This window comes from Aquarana catesbeiana, linkage group LG01 (assembly GCF_042186555.1).
Source record: "Aquarana catesbeiana isolate 2022-GZ linkage group LG01, ASM4218655v1, whole genome shotgun sequence".
NCBI classification, from domain to species: Eukaryota; Metazoa; Chordata; class Amphibia; order Anura; family Ranidae; genus Aquarana; species Aquarana catesbeiana.
Genome location: NC_133324.1, coordinates 514452383 through 514466115, shown reverse-complemented (window position 1 = coordinate 514466115; position 13733 = coordinate 514452383). Strand labels below are relative to the sequence as shown.

The 13733-nt window shown below is 47.5% G+C and overlaps 9 pseudogenes; all 9 read left to right on the top strand.

The window, feature by feature from the left end:
- The first annotated feature begins 7985 nt into the window (after nucleotides 1-7985).
- On the top strand, nucleotides 7986-8104 carry LOC141124740 (5S ribosomal RNA; annotated as a pseudogene).
- Nucleotides 8105-8410: 306 nt separating this feature from the next.
- On the top strand, nucleotides 8411-8529 carry LOC141124427 (5S ribosomal RNA; annotated as a pseudogene).
- A 98-nt stretch (nucleotides 8530-8627) lies between these two features.
- On the top strand, nucleotides 8628-8746 carry LOC141125112 (5S ribosomal RNA; annotated as a pseudogene).
- A 315-nt stretch (nucleotides 8747-9061) lies between these two features.
- Nucleotides 9062-9181, top strand: LOC141124835 (5S ribosomal RNA; annotated as a pseudogene).
- A 307-nt stretch (nucleotides 9182-9488) lies between these two features.
- On the top strand, nucleotides 9489-9607 carry LOC141124668 (5S ribosomal RNA; annotated as a pseudogene).
- Nucleotides 9608-10134: 527 nt separating this feature from the next.
- Nucleotides 10135-10253, top strand: LOC141124680 (5S ribosomal RNA; annotated as a pseudogene).
- Nucleotides 10254-10342: 89 nt separating this feature from the next.
- LOC141124871 (5S ribosomal RNA) lies at nucleotides 10343-10461 on the top strand (annotated as a pseudogene).
- A 689-nt stretch (nucleotides 10462-11150) lies between these two features.
- Nucleotides 11151-11269, top strand: LOC141125148 (5S ribosomal RNA; annotated as a pseudogene).
- Nucleotides 11270-12200: 931 nt separating this feature from the next.
- On the top strand, nucleotides 12201-12319 carry LOC141125074 (5S ribosomal RNA; annotated as a pseudogene).
- The last annotated feature ends 1414 nt before the right edge of the window (nucleotides 12320-13733 follow it).

Genomic DNA, 13733 nt, shown 5'->3' with positions numbered 1-13733 from the left:
GTTCGATGGTAAGCTGTGGTCCTTTCCAGGCTTGGGGATCAGCGTGAGAAAAGAATTTTGCATATCTCGTGGAATAGATGTCTCCGACAGAAATGAATTAAACAGTGTTGTCATATAAGGGAGTAAATACAGTAGGAAGGTTTTGTAGTACTGGTATGGGAATCTATCAGGGCCTGGGGCTTTATTGTTTGGAAGGGATTTAATTGTGTCCTTGACTTCCTCCTCTGTAATAGGGGAGTTTAGGGTGGTCAGGGCAGAGGGAGAGAGTCTCGGTATTTCACATTCTTCCAGATAAGAGTGGATCCTTTGGGACAGGTCTTGTGGGGGAGGGTTGTGTGGGACAGTCGGATTGTTATACAAGGACGAGTAGTAGTCATGAAAGATCTGAGCAATCTTAGTGGGATGGGTTTGGGGAATGCCACTTCCATCATTAAGATGGGCAATTGAGACGGTCGTGACTCGGTCCCTTAACTGTCTGGCTAATAGCGTGTGCGGTTTGTTAGCCTTGTCGTAATAGGTTTGCCTTAATCGTAGTAGCGCCTTCTCAATTTTACCTAAGTCTATGTCTCTTAGACCAGCCCGTACTTGTATAATCTCTCTAAGAGTGTTTAAGGACGGAGAGGAAAGCAGGCGTGTTTCCAACTGTTTAAGCTTGTCTAGTAAAGCTATACGGGCAGTATTCGCGTTCCTTTAGAGTGCCGTGGATAGTGAAATGCATTGGCCTCTGAGGACCGCTTTATGACCCTCCCAGAGAGTAGCAATGGAAACCTCAGGTGAATTGTTTTCTGCAAAATATAATTTCATGTTTTTTTCCAATTCATCCCTGGAGGGGTCATGTTTAAGCAGGAAATCGTTCAAACGCCAGTGACATGTATGAAGGGTTCCCGGGGACAATGCAAGAGACAGTGTGATTGGAGCATGATCCATGAGATTGCTTGAATATCTGAGCCCTTGCAAGCTCTCAGGGTCGGGGCATTTACAAAAAAGTAATCTAGGTGTGAATGAGATTTATGAGGATGAGAGTAAAAAGTAAATTGTTTAGCCGAAGGGAAGGCAGTCCTCCAAGAGTCAAACAGAGCGTATTTCCTGGTTAATTGACGGAAGAGAGATGATCTTCTATCAATGGCCTTGGGGACCTGACTCTGTCCAAGGGATTGTCTATCTAGGCAGGAGGAAAAGGTCAGGTTAAAGTCTCCTCCGATAACCAGGTATTGGTGAGGAAATGCAAATAGTCGTTTATACACTTTAGATAGGAAGGAGGTTTGGTTAGTGTTTGGGGCATATATGTTACAGAGTGTGAGATTGGCGTCTTTCCATGTACCTCTCAAGATGATATAGTGCCCCAAGGGGTCCGAGATTATTGATTGTAACTTAAAGGGGGAGTCTTTTTTAAACAGAATAGCTACTCCAGCTCGTTTACGAGGGATATAGGCTAGGTATATCTGGGAATAATACTTGGTAGCAAATGCCATATTGTTGGTCTTAGTAAGATGTGTTTCCTGAGTGAAAATGATGTCAGCTTTAGATCTTTTGAATTCCTTTAATGCTAAGCTTCGTTTAGTGTTGGAGTTAAGGCCTTTCACATTTAGTGACAGTATGTCAATCATCGGGTGTGTAAAAAAAAAGGAACATTAGCTTACCAAGACGACTGAAGTGGATTTGGATGTGGAGGATGATGAACGGCTGAGCCTTCAGAATAGTCACGTACCTAGTAGGAAGCACGGTTCTACCGACTGGACCCAGGCTCCAGAGGCGGGGGGTGCCCACAATGAGGTAGGTAAAAGGGGAATAGAGAAAAGAAAAGCCAGTAGCAAAAGAGTAGAGAAAGATGTGGACGACAAAGAAAACAAAAATTAGTACAAAATCAAGTAATAACCAAGCATGGTTTAACCCACCTATAAAAGGTGGTGGGTCGGAAACCCTTGAAGGGCCCCCCCCCCCCATATAGGAGGTAAAAACAATACCCTCCAAGGGGGTTAAGTGGGGAGCCCCACGAAGGTCTCCCGGGGGAGGATAGGACAGCTCCAGGACGGTCGCCACCCTCTCCCAGGTCCGCCTACAGTTAAGTAATTATGCAGCACACCGTAGTAAAGCTAGATAAAGAAAAACTTATATTTATCAACTAGTAACTAGAATACCATTTGGTCTAGGCTATGACAGCAGGTAAGGCCAACTGATGCAGTTTTTCGCTCATTAGTGGACAAACAGGAATAGTATAGGGATCACTGGTCAGCATATAAGCCTAGAGACCTCTCCGGGTACCCTTCCAGGAACCCAGGGAGGGCGAAAGTAAATAAGTAAGCGTAGTAATACACCCTAATAAAGTATGGGGTGGAAGGGCAGGGAGGGGTTGGGGGGGTAGAGAATGGTGAATGTGGGGAGGGGGGGAGTATAAGGGGGGGCAAGGATAAGGAGATGGGGGGAAGAAGTAGGGAAGGGAAGGGGAGAGGATGAGGGAAGGAAAATGGGTAGACAAGGGAAGGGGAGACCCCGTAGATGGTTTAGGAGAGCCTAAACATGACAATAATATATCATCAGTAGTATACAGACTAAACTTGAATAGGTGCTAAAGTGCAAAACCATAATACCATAATCCCATATAGTGGCAATTAGAGTCTAGCCCTCTGTAAGGTAGGAGGAAAAATAGGATAATTCCTAAACTCTTAGCATGATAGGCAGTAATAGTGACTCCCATACTAGTGTCTCATTGTAATCAAGTGTCTCCCAAGCAACGAAAAGTTATCTCTGATGGGCAATTGCTGGAGGGCCATTGGAGTGCGGCCTCTGTCGCTGTCTCCCATTCACCTTGACCCAGGGCTCTGGGCGAGGTGGTGGGGTTGGTAGGGGGTCCCACCCAGGAGTGGGCGGAACCGGAATGTCCAGATCCCTGCAGAATGAGTGGAGGTCTTCCGGGTACCGTAGAGTGGTGGATCTCCCATCTTTCTTTGCTGTGAGGCTGAAAGGGAAACCCCAATGGTATCGGAAGTCATGTTTCTTCAGTGTTGTGAGGAGTGGTTGAAAGGAGCGTCTTTGCTGAAGGGTGATCCAGGAAAAGTCCGGGTATAGCTGTATAGGGGCGCCATCGAAGTTGATGGTGTGCATGTTGCTCGCTTTTCTCATTATGTCCTCCTTCAGGGTGTAGTTGTGAACCCTGCAAATTACATCCCGTGGTCTTGGACCTGGTCCACGGGGGCGGAGTGCGCGATGGGCCCGGTCCAATTTAACTCTTTGATTTTCCGGGCGACCCAGTACATATTGAAAATAGCTTGTAATTTCACTTGTAGGTCCTCGTCCTGAGTCGCCTCTGGGAGGCCTCGGACTCCAATGTTATTGTGCCTGCCTCTATTATCAAGATCCTCAAGGTGGCGTTGAAACTCTCTGAGGGCCGAGGCTTGCGTAGACAATCGATCGTGTATATGGGAAATTTCCATCTTTATATCATATGCTTCTTCTTCTATGGAATTGACTTTGGCAGAAAGGTGATGCAGATCAGTACGGAGCATGTTAATTTCAGATCTGCATGTATCACGCACCTCTTGAATAAGCAAACGGAAGTCCTGTTTCGTAGGCATACAACGAACATAGTCTCTCCATGAAGTACATGCCTCAGGTTCAGGGTCAGGGTCCAATATGGCATAGGAGTGTGGATCCCTCATAAGAATGGAGGGGGTAACCGATGGGGGGAGTCCCCTCTGAAGTGCATGTGGAGGGGTCTTGGAGTTAGGCTGCATGGCTGGGTCAGTAGCGTGTACATAGGCTGCATGTGAATAAGCCCCCTGCAGCTCATCTGACTGTGGTGATGAGGAAGGCCCTGAGACTTTGCTGGCCTCCCTGCACTGCGGGGATGAGGATGGTGTCTTGTCCCTTGGGACCTGGCGTCTTTGTGGCAAGGAGCGTGGGTCCCACTCCTGGGCTGAAGTTTCCCACAGAGGAGAGGCTTGGCCTGTGCACGGTGACTGTGTAGGCCCCACTAGGCAGGGGGGAAACGGCTGGGACAGGCTGCCTAGTGTGTTTCCCATAGGGGAGAGCGCAGGACCGGCCTGGGTGTTAGTTGGTGGGAGCGGTGGGCGACCGGGCAACAAGTCCCCTTCAGAGGCATACCTGTCGGTTCGCTGACCCAGGGAGAGCCGCGGAGGAGAGGAGGAGAGGGCCGCTGCGTATGTTGGGGGAGCCGGCACAGGCGCCATCTTGGCCTCGTATTGTCCTGCCGAAGCTCCAAGGCCGAAGTACTCCGTGATGAGAGGTGGGGGAGCCGAGGAGGATCTTGTGGCGTGTCCCTTAGGTTCTGTGTCCTTAGCCTTTCGAGGTTTGCCCATTATATCGGTGCTTTTTCGCTGCTTTTAGCTGTGTGCAGGCGGACCTGGTCAGGAGCTCTAAGGAAACACGTCCGCTCCGGAAGCCATCCAAGCCACGCCCCGTTTTTTTTTTTTTTTTGTGGTTCCTTGCATGTGCCCCTCGGATCCACAGCGAATGCATTTCAAAATGCTCTTTCTGTGCAATTCCAAGTACAATTTGCACTTGTAGTGAAAAATGAATTTGCCTTTGGAAAATAAACCCCCCTATGTCTAATTTACAAGGGACACCAACCTCATTAAGGTTCATTAAAACAACACAAAATATTAAGGTTATTGTGGTAACTTGAAACTCCAAAACTAAAAAAAAAAAAAAAATAATAATTTGTATAATTTAGCACACATTGTAAAATAGATAGTGTTTAAATCTAAAAAAAGAAAGATGAGTCCATAATCTAATTTAATACTTTATTTATGGAGATCTGGCTTTTTAAAAATATCATATTAGTCATGGCATGAGGATAAATCATGAAGAAAGTAGTTTGTGAGAACTCTGTGTGAATATAAAGCAGCAAAACAACTTCATTCCTCTCGCATTATAAAGAAAAAAAAAAGCGCTGTATTAAAAGATCACAGAAGAGGAATGTGCTAGCTTCAATACGAAGGTTAGTTTTACCAGACCGAGTGCTTCCGTGTTGTACTTACTTCAGAGCATGCGTGAGTTTTGGTCCGCACACAGACGACTGGTTTGTCCGCTAGAAAGCAGAGTCCGTCGGATAGATTTGAAACATGTTTCAAATCTAAGTCCGTCAAACTTTTGAGAAAACAAAGTCCGCTGGAGCCCACACACGATCGAATTGTCCGCCGAAATCCGGTACGCCGGGCCAAGTCTGCCGTAAAGTCGCTCGTGTGTACGCGGCAATATATGCATGGTGTTGTCATAAAAAGTGTTTGGGGACCTGGGTCCTGCCCCTGGGGACATGCATCAATGCCAAAAAAAGTTTTAAAAATGGCCATTTTTTCGGGAGCAGTGATTTTAATAATGCTTGAAGTGAAACAATAAAAGTGAAATATTCCTTTAAACTTCGTACCTGGGGGGTGTCTATAGTATGCCTGTAAAGTGGCGCATGTTTCAAAGACATGCTGGTAGGTTAATTGGATCCTGTCTAAATTGTCCCTAGTATGTATGAATGTGAGGAAGGGACCTTAGATTGTAAGCTCCTTGAGGGTAGGGACTAATGTGAATGTACAATGTATATGTAAAGCGCTGCGTAAATTGATGGTGCTATATAAGTACCTAAAATAAATAAATAAATAAATGTTTCCCGTGTTTAGAACAGTCCGAGAGCAAAATTACATTTCTAAAGGAAAAAAGTCATTTAAAAGTACTCGCGGCTATATGAATTGTCGGTCCCGGCAAAACACATAAAAGTCATTGAAAAAAACAGCATGGGATTCCCCCACCGTCCATTACCAGGCCCTTCAGGTCTGATATGGATATTAAGGGGAACCCCGCGCCAAAATAAAAAAAAATGGCATTGGGGTCCCCCCCAAAATCATACCAGGCACTCCAGGTCTGGTATGGATTTTAAGGGGAACCCCGCACCAAAATTAAAAAAAAAATGGCGTGGGGGTCCCCCAAAAAATTAATACCAGACCCTTATCCGAGCACGCAATCTGGCAGGCCGCAGGAAAAGAGGGGGGGCGAGAGAGCGCCCCCCCTCCTGAACCGTACCAGGACACATGCCCTCAACATGTGGAAGGTGCTTTGGGGTAACCCCCCCAAAGCACCTTGTCCCCATGTTGATGGGGACAAGGGACTCATCCCCACAACCTTTGCCCGGTGGTTGTGAGGGTCTGCGGGCGGGGTGCTTATCAGAATCTGGAAGCCCCCTTTAACAAGGGGACCCCCAGATCCCGCCCCCCCTGTATGTAATGGTAATGGGGTACAAATGTACCCCTTCCATTTCACAAAAAAGTGTCAAAAATGATAGACAATAGCCGTTTTTTGACAATTCCTTTTATTAATGTCTTTTTCTTTCCCCGCTACTTCTACCATCTTCTTCTAGTCTTCCTTCAGTTTTCTTCTTCTTCCTCCATCTTGTTCTTCCCCGCTTCTTCCTCTATCTTCCTCTGCTTCATCCTCCGATCCTCTGCTTCTTCCTCTGGTCTTCTCCAGCATCTTCCTCTGGCTTCTTCTTCCCCACTTCGTCCCCCGGACAATCCGCCTCAATGGGAGTCTCCCGCTGTGTGACGCTTCTTGTGACAGTTCTTTTATAACTGAGGGTGGGGCTACACCGTAACGTTCCCGGGTGACCCGCCCCCCTCTGACGCACGGGGACATCCCTATGGCTTTCCCAGGGGGGGCCAGAGGGGGCGGGGTCACCCGTTTACGTAAACGGATGACTCCGTCCCCCCTGACACCACGGGGGAAGCCATAGGGAAGTCCCTGTGTGTCAGAGGGGGCGGGGTCACCAGGTGTCCCTGCCCTCAGTTATATAAGAGCTGTCACAAGAACAGAAGCGTGTCACAGCGGGAGACTCCCATTGAGGCAGATCGTCCGGGAGATAAAGTGAGGGAAGAAGAAGTTGGAGAAAGATGCCGGAGGAGAAGACCGGAGAATGAAACAGAGGAAGATAGAGGAAGAAGCGGGGGAAGAAGAAGAAAACCGAAGGAAGACCAGAAGAAGATGGAAGAAGAAGCTGGGAAAGAAGAAAACATTAATAAAGGAATTGTCAAAAACCGGCTAATGTCTTTTTTTTAACATGTTTGACACTTTTTTTATGAAATTTAATTTGGGGGTCCCCCTGGGGACTTCCAGATTCCGATAAGCCCACCGCCCCCATACCCCCACAACCACCGGGCAAGGGCTGTGGGGATGAAGCCCTTGTCCCCATCAACATGGGGACAAGGTGCTTTGGGGGGCCGCTACCCCAAAGCACCCTCCCCATGTTGAGGGCATGTGGCTTGGTATGGTTCAGGAGGGGGGCGCTCTCTCATCCCCCCCTCTTTTCCTGCAGCCTGCCAGGTTGCATGCTCGGATAAGGGTCTGGTATGGATTTTTGGGGGGACCCCCACGCAATTTTTAATTTTTTTATTTTGGTTCGGGTTTCTCCTTAATATTCATACCAGACCCAAAGGGCCTGGTAATGGACTGTGGGGGAATCCCATGCCGTTTTTTCAATGACTTTTATGTGTATTGCCTGGACCGACAATTCATATAGCCGCGAGTACTTTTAAATTACTTTTTTTCCGTTAGAAATGTAATTTTGCTCTCGGACTGTTCTAAACACGGGAAACATACGCTACTTTACAGGCATACTATAGACACCCCCCAGGTACAAAATTTTAAGGAATATTTCACTTTTATTTTTTCACTTTAATCATTATTAAAATCACTGCTCCCAAAAAAACGGCCGTTTTTAAAACTTTTTTTTTTGCATTGATACATGTCCCCTGGGGCAGGCCCAGGTCCCCAAACACTTTTTATGACAATACCATGCATATAAGCCTTTAAAATTAGCACTTTTGATTTCTCCCATAGACTAAAGGGTGATCTGCGGCTTTCGAATTTGCCGCAAACACCCCAATTGTTCGCTATTCGGCGAACAGGCGAACAGCCAATGTTCAAGTCGAACTCATGTTCGACTCGAACAGACAGCCCATCCCTAGTTGAGGGTGCCAAAGGAGATTAACTATGGCCACATCACCATGAAAGCACCCAATCTCTTCTGATCTCAGAGGATAAGCAGGGTTGGGCCTGCTTAGTACCTGGATGGGAGACCGCCTGAGAATACCAGGTGCTGTAGGCTTCTTTTTTTTTTATTTTAGACTTCACCTATTTTTTGGCTTGTTTCCTGAGGTGACCATCTTGGCGTTTCTCAAGAGGGTTAAGGGTGCAAATGAGATTGTCTATGGCCACATCACCCTGAAAGCATTGGATCTCATCTGAGATCAGAGGCTAAGCAGGGTCGAGCCTGATTAGTATCTGGATGGGAGACCGCCAGAGAATACCAGATGGCGTTGGCATGTTTTTTTGTTTTGGACTTGACCTATTTTTTGGCTTATTTCCCAAGGTGACCATCTTGGCGTTTCTCAAGAGGGTGCCAAAAGAGTTTCCCTACGGCCACATCACCCTGAAAGTGCCTGACCTCGTCTGATCTTGGAGGCTAAGCAGGGTTGGGCTTGGTTAGTACCTGGATGGGAGACTGCCTGAGAATACCAGGTGTCATAGGGGTCTCTTTTTTTTTTTTTTTGGACTTGACCTATTTTTTGGCTTGTTTTCCGAGGTGATCTTGGCGTTTTTAAAGAGGGTTGAGGGTGCTAAAGGAGATTGCCTACGGCCACATCACCCTGAAAGTTCCCAGCCTCGTCTGATCTTGGAGGATAAGCAGGGTTGGGCTTGGTTAGTACCTGAAGGGGAGACAGCCTGGGGATACCAGGTGCCGTATGCTTCTTTTTTCTTTTTTTTGTTGGACTTAACCTATTATTTGGCTTGTTTCCCGAGGTAACCATCTTGGTGTTTCTCAAGAGGGTTGAGGGTGCCAAAGGAGATTACCTATGAGCACATCACCCTGAAAGTGCACTCTCTCTAATTCTCGGAGGCTAAGCAGGGTCAGGCCTGGTTAGTAATTGGATGGTAGACTGCCTGGGAATACCAGGTGCCGTAGGCTTCTTTTTTTTTTTTTTTTTTTGGACTTAACCTATTTTTTGGCTTGTTTCCCAAGGTGACCATCTTGGCATTTCTAAAGAGGGTGCCAAAAGAGATTCCCTATGCCCACATCACCCTGAAAGCGCCCTGACCTCGTCTGATCTTGGAGGCTAAGCAGGGTTGGGCTTGGTTAGTACCTGGATGAGAGACCACCTGGGAATACCAGGTGCCGTAGGCTTATTTTTTTTTTTTTTTTGGACTTAAATTATCTTTTGGCTTGTTTTCCCGAGGTAACCATCTTGGTGTTTCTCAAGAGGTTTGAGGGTGCCAAAGGAGATTGCCTACGGCCCCATCACTATGAAAGCTCCTGATCTCAGAGGCTAAACAGGGTCGGGCCTGGTTAGTACCTGGATGGGAGACTGCCTGAGAATACCAGGTGGCATAGGCGTCTTTTTTTTTTTTTGGACTTGACCTATTTTTTGGCTTGTTTTTCGAGGTGATCATCTTGGCATTTTTCAAGAGGGTTGAGAGTGCTAAAGGAGATTGCCTACGGCCACATCACCCTGAAAGTTCCCAGCCTCGTCTGATCTTGGAGGATAAGCAGGGTCGTGCTTGGTTAGTACCTGAATGGGAGACAGCCTGGGAATACCAGGTGCCGTATGCTTCTTTTTTTTTTTGGACTTAACCTATTATTTGGCTTGTTTCCCGAGGTAACCATCTTGGCGTTTCTCAAGAGGGTTGAGGGTGCCAACAGAGATTGCCTACGACCACATCACCCTGAAAGTGCCCTCTCTCTAATCTTGGAGGCTAAACAGGGTCGGGCCTGGTTAGTAATTGGATGGGAGACCGCCTGGGAATACCAGGTGCCGTAGGCTTCTTTTTTTTTTGGACTTAACCTATTTTTTTGGCTTGTTTCCCGAAGTTACCATCTTGGCGTTCCTTAGGAGAGTTTAGGGTGCCAAAGGAGATTGCCTTTGGCCACATCACCCTGAAAGCTCCCGACCTCGTCTGATCCTGGAGGCTAAGCAGGGTCGGGCCTGGTTAGTACCTGGATCGTAGACCGATTGGGAATATTAGGTGCAATAGGTTTCTTATTTTTTATTTTTTTTTGGACTTGCCCTATTTTTAGGCTTGTTTCCCTAGGTGACCATATTGGCGTTTCTCAAGAGGGTTGAGGGTGCCGAGGAGATTGCCTGTTGCCACATCTCCCTGAAAGTGCCTGACCTCGTCTGATCTTGAAGGCTAAGCAGGGTTGGGCCTTGTTAGTACCTGGATGGGAGAGCGCCTGGGAATACCAGGTGCAGCAGGCTTCTTTTTTTTTTGGATTTGACCTATTTTTTGGCTTGTTTCGCGAGGTGACCTTGGCATTTCTCGAGAGTTGAGGGTGACAAAGGAGATTGTCTATGGCCACATCACCCTGAAAGCACCGGATCTCATCTGATATCGCAGGCTAAGCAGCGATGGGTCTGATTAGTATCTGGATGGGAGACCGCCTTGGAATACCAGGTGCCGTAGGCTTTTTATTTTAACCTATTTTTTGGCTTGTTTCCCAAGGTGACCATCTTGGCGTTTCTCAAGAGGCTTGAGGGTGCCAAAGGTACTGCCTATGGCCACATCACCCTGAAAGCCCACAATCTCGTTTGATCTCGGAGGCTAAGCAGGGTCGTACCTGGATGGGAGACTGCCTTGGAGTTGACCTATTTTTTGGCTTGTTTCCCGAGGTGACCATCTTGGTGTTTCTCAAGAGGGTTGAGTGTGCCAAAGGAGATTGCCAATGGCAACATTACCCTGAAAGTGCCCAATCTCCTCTTATCTCGGAGGCCAAGCAGGGTCAGCCCTTGATAGTACTTGGATGAGAGACCGCCGGGGAATACCAGGTGCCTTAGGCTTCTTTTTTTTTTTTTTTTTTTGGACTTAACCTATTTTTTGGCTTGTTTCCCGAGGTGACCATCTTGGCATTTCTCAAGAGGATTGAGGGTACCAAATGACATTTCCTACGGCCCCATCTCCCTGAAAGCTACCAAACTCGTCTGATCTCAGAGTCAAAGCACGGTCGGGCCTGGTTAGTACCTGGATGCGAGACCACCTGGGAATACCAGGTGCTGTAGTGTTCTTTTTTTTTTTTGGACTTAACCTATTTTTTAGCTTGTTTTCTGAGGTGATCATCTTGGCATTTATCAAGAGGGTTGAGGGTGCCAAAGGTGATTGCCTATGGCCACATCACCCTGAAAGCGCCCAACCTCGTCTGATCGTGAAGGCAAAGCAGGGTCGGGCCTGGTTAGTACCTGAATGGGAGACCGCCTGGGAATACCAGGTGCTGTAGGCTTATTTTTTTTTTGGACTTGACCTACTTTTAGTCTTGTTTCCAGAGGTGACCATCTTGGCATTTTTCAAGAGGGTTGAGGATGCCAAAGGAGATTGCCTATGGGCCCATCACCATGAAAGCACCCGATCTCGGAGACTAAGCAGGGTCGGGCCTGGTTAGTACCTGGCTGGGAGACTGCCTGGGAATAGCAAGTGCCGTAGGCTTCTTTTTTTTTTGGACTTGACTTATTTTTTGGCTTCTTGCCCGAGGTGACCATCTTGTCGTTTCTCAAGAGGGTTGAGGGTGCCAAAGGAGATTGCCTACGGCCACATCACCCTGAATCCGACTGATCTCATCTGATCTCTGAATCTAAGCATGGTCAGGCCTGGTTAGAACCTGGATGGGAGACTGCCTAGAAATACCAGGTGCCATAGGCTTCTCCATTTTTTTTGGACTTGACCTATTTTTTGGCTTGCTTCCCGAGGTGACCATCTTGGCGTTTCTCAAGAGGGTTGAGGGTGTGAAGAAGGATTCCCTATGGCCACATCACCCTTAAAGCGCCTGACCTCGTCTGATCTAGAAAGCTAAGCAGGGTCGGGCCTGGATGGGAGACTGCCTGGGAATACCGGGTACCGTAGGCTTCTTTTTTTTTTTTTGGACCTTACCTATTTTTTGGCTTGTTTCCAGAGGTGACTATCTTGCCGTTTCTCAAGAGGGTTGAGGGTTCCACAAGAGATTTCCTACGGCCACATCACCCTGAAAGTGCACTCTCTCATCTGATCTTGGAGGCTAAGCAATGTCAGCCTGCTTAGTATTTGGATGGAAGACCGCCCGGGAATACCAGGTGCCGTAGGCTTCTTTTTTTTTTTTGGACTTGACCTATTTTTTGGCTTGTTTCCCGAGGTGACCATCTTGGCGTTTCTCAAGAGGGTTGAGGGTGCCACAAGCGATTCCCTACGGCCACATCACCCTGAAAGTGCACGACCTCGTCTGATCTTGGAGGCTAAGCAGGGTCTGGCCTGGTTAGTACCTGAATGAGAAACCGCCTGGGAATACCAGGTGCCGTAGGCTTCTTTCTTTGTTGGACTTAACCTATTTTTTGGCTTGTTTCCTGAGGTAACCATCTTGGCGTTTCTCAAGAGGGTTGAGGGTGCCAAAGTAGATTGCTTATGGCCACATTACCCTGAAAGTGCACGATCTCGGAGGCTAAGCAGAGTTGAGCCTGGTTAGTAATTGAAATGGGAGACCGCCTGGGAATACCAGGTACCGTAGGCGACTTTTTATTTTTGGACTTGACCTATTTTTTGGCTTGGTTCCCGAGGTGACCATCTTGGTGTTTCTCAAGAGGGTTGAGGGTGCCAAAAGAGATTCCCTATGGCCACATCACCCTTAAAGCGCCCAACATCGTCTAAACTTGAAGGCATAAGCAGAGTCGGTACTGGTTAGCACCTGGATGGGAGACTGCCTAGGAATACCCGGTGCCGTAGGCTTCTTTTTTTTTCTTTTTGGACTTGACCAATTTTTTGGCTTGTTTCCCGAGGTGACCATCTTGGCGTTTCTCAAGAGGGTTGAGGGGGCCGAAGGAGATATGGCCACATCACCCATAAAGTGACCGATCACATCTGATCTAAGCAGGGTCGGGCCTGGTTAGTAACCGGATGGGAAACCGCCTGGGAATACCAGGTGCCATAGGTTTTTTCTTTTTTTTTTTTTTGGACTTGACCTATTTTTTGGCTTGTTTCCCGAGGTGACCATCTTGGCGTTGCTCAAGATTGATGAGGGTGCCCAAGAAGCATGCCTACGGCCACATGACCCTGAAAGCGCCCGATCTCATCTGATCTCACAGGCTAAGCAGGGTCGCACCTGGATGGGAGACCGCCTGGGAATACCAGGTGCCGTAGGTTTATTTTTTAATTTTTTTTGGACTTGACCTATTTTTTGGCTTGTTTCCCGAGATGACCATCTTGGCGTTTCTCAAGAGGGTTGAGGGTGCCAAAGAGGATTGCTTACGGCCACATCACCCTGAAAGCGCCCGATATCGTCTGATCTCAGAGGCTATGCAGGGTCAGCCCTTGTTAAAACTTGGATGAGAGATCACCTGAGAATACCAGGTGCCATAGGCTTCTTGTTTTTTTTTTGGACTTAACCTATTTTTTGGCTTGTTTCCCAAGGTGACCATCTTGGAGTTTCTCAAGAGAGCTGAGGGTGCCAAAGGAGATTGCATAGGGCCACATCACCCTGAAAGTGCACTATCTCGTCTGATGTCGGAGGGTAAACAGGGTCGGGCCTGGTTAGTATTTGGATTGGAGACTGGCCGGGTATACCAGGTGCCTTAGGCTTCTTTTTTTTTTTGACTTGACCTATTTTTTGGCTTGTTTTCCGAGGTGACCATCTTGGCATTTCTCAAGAGGGCTGAGGATGCCATAGAAGATTGTGAATGGCCACATCACCCTGGAAGCGTTGGATCTCGGAGACTAAACAGCAT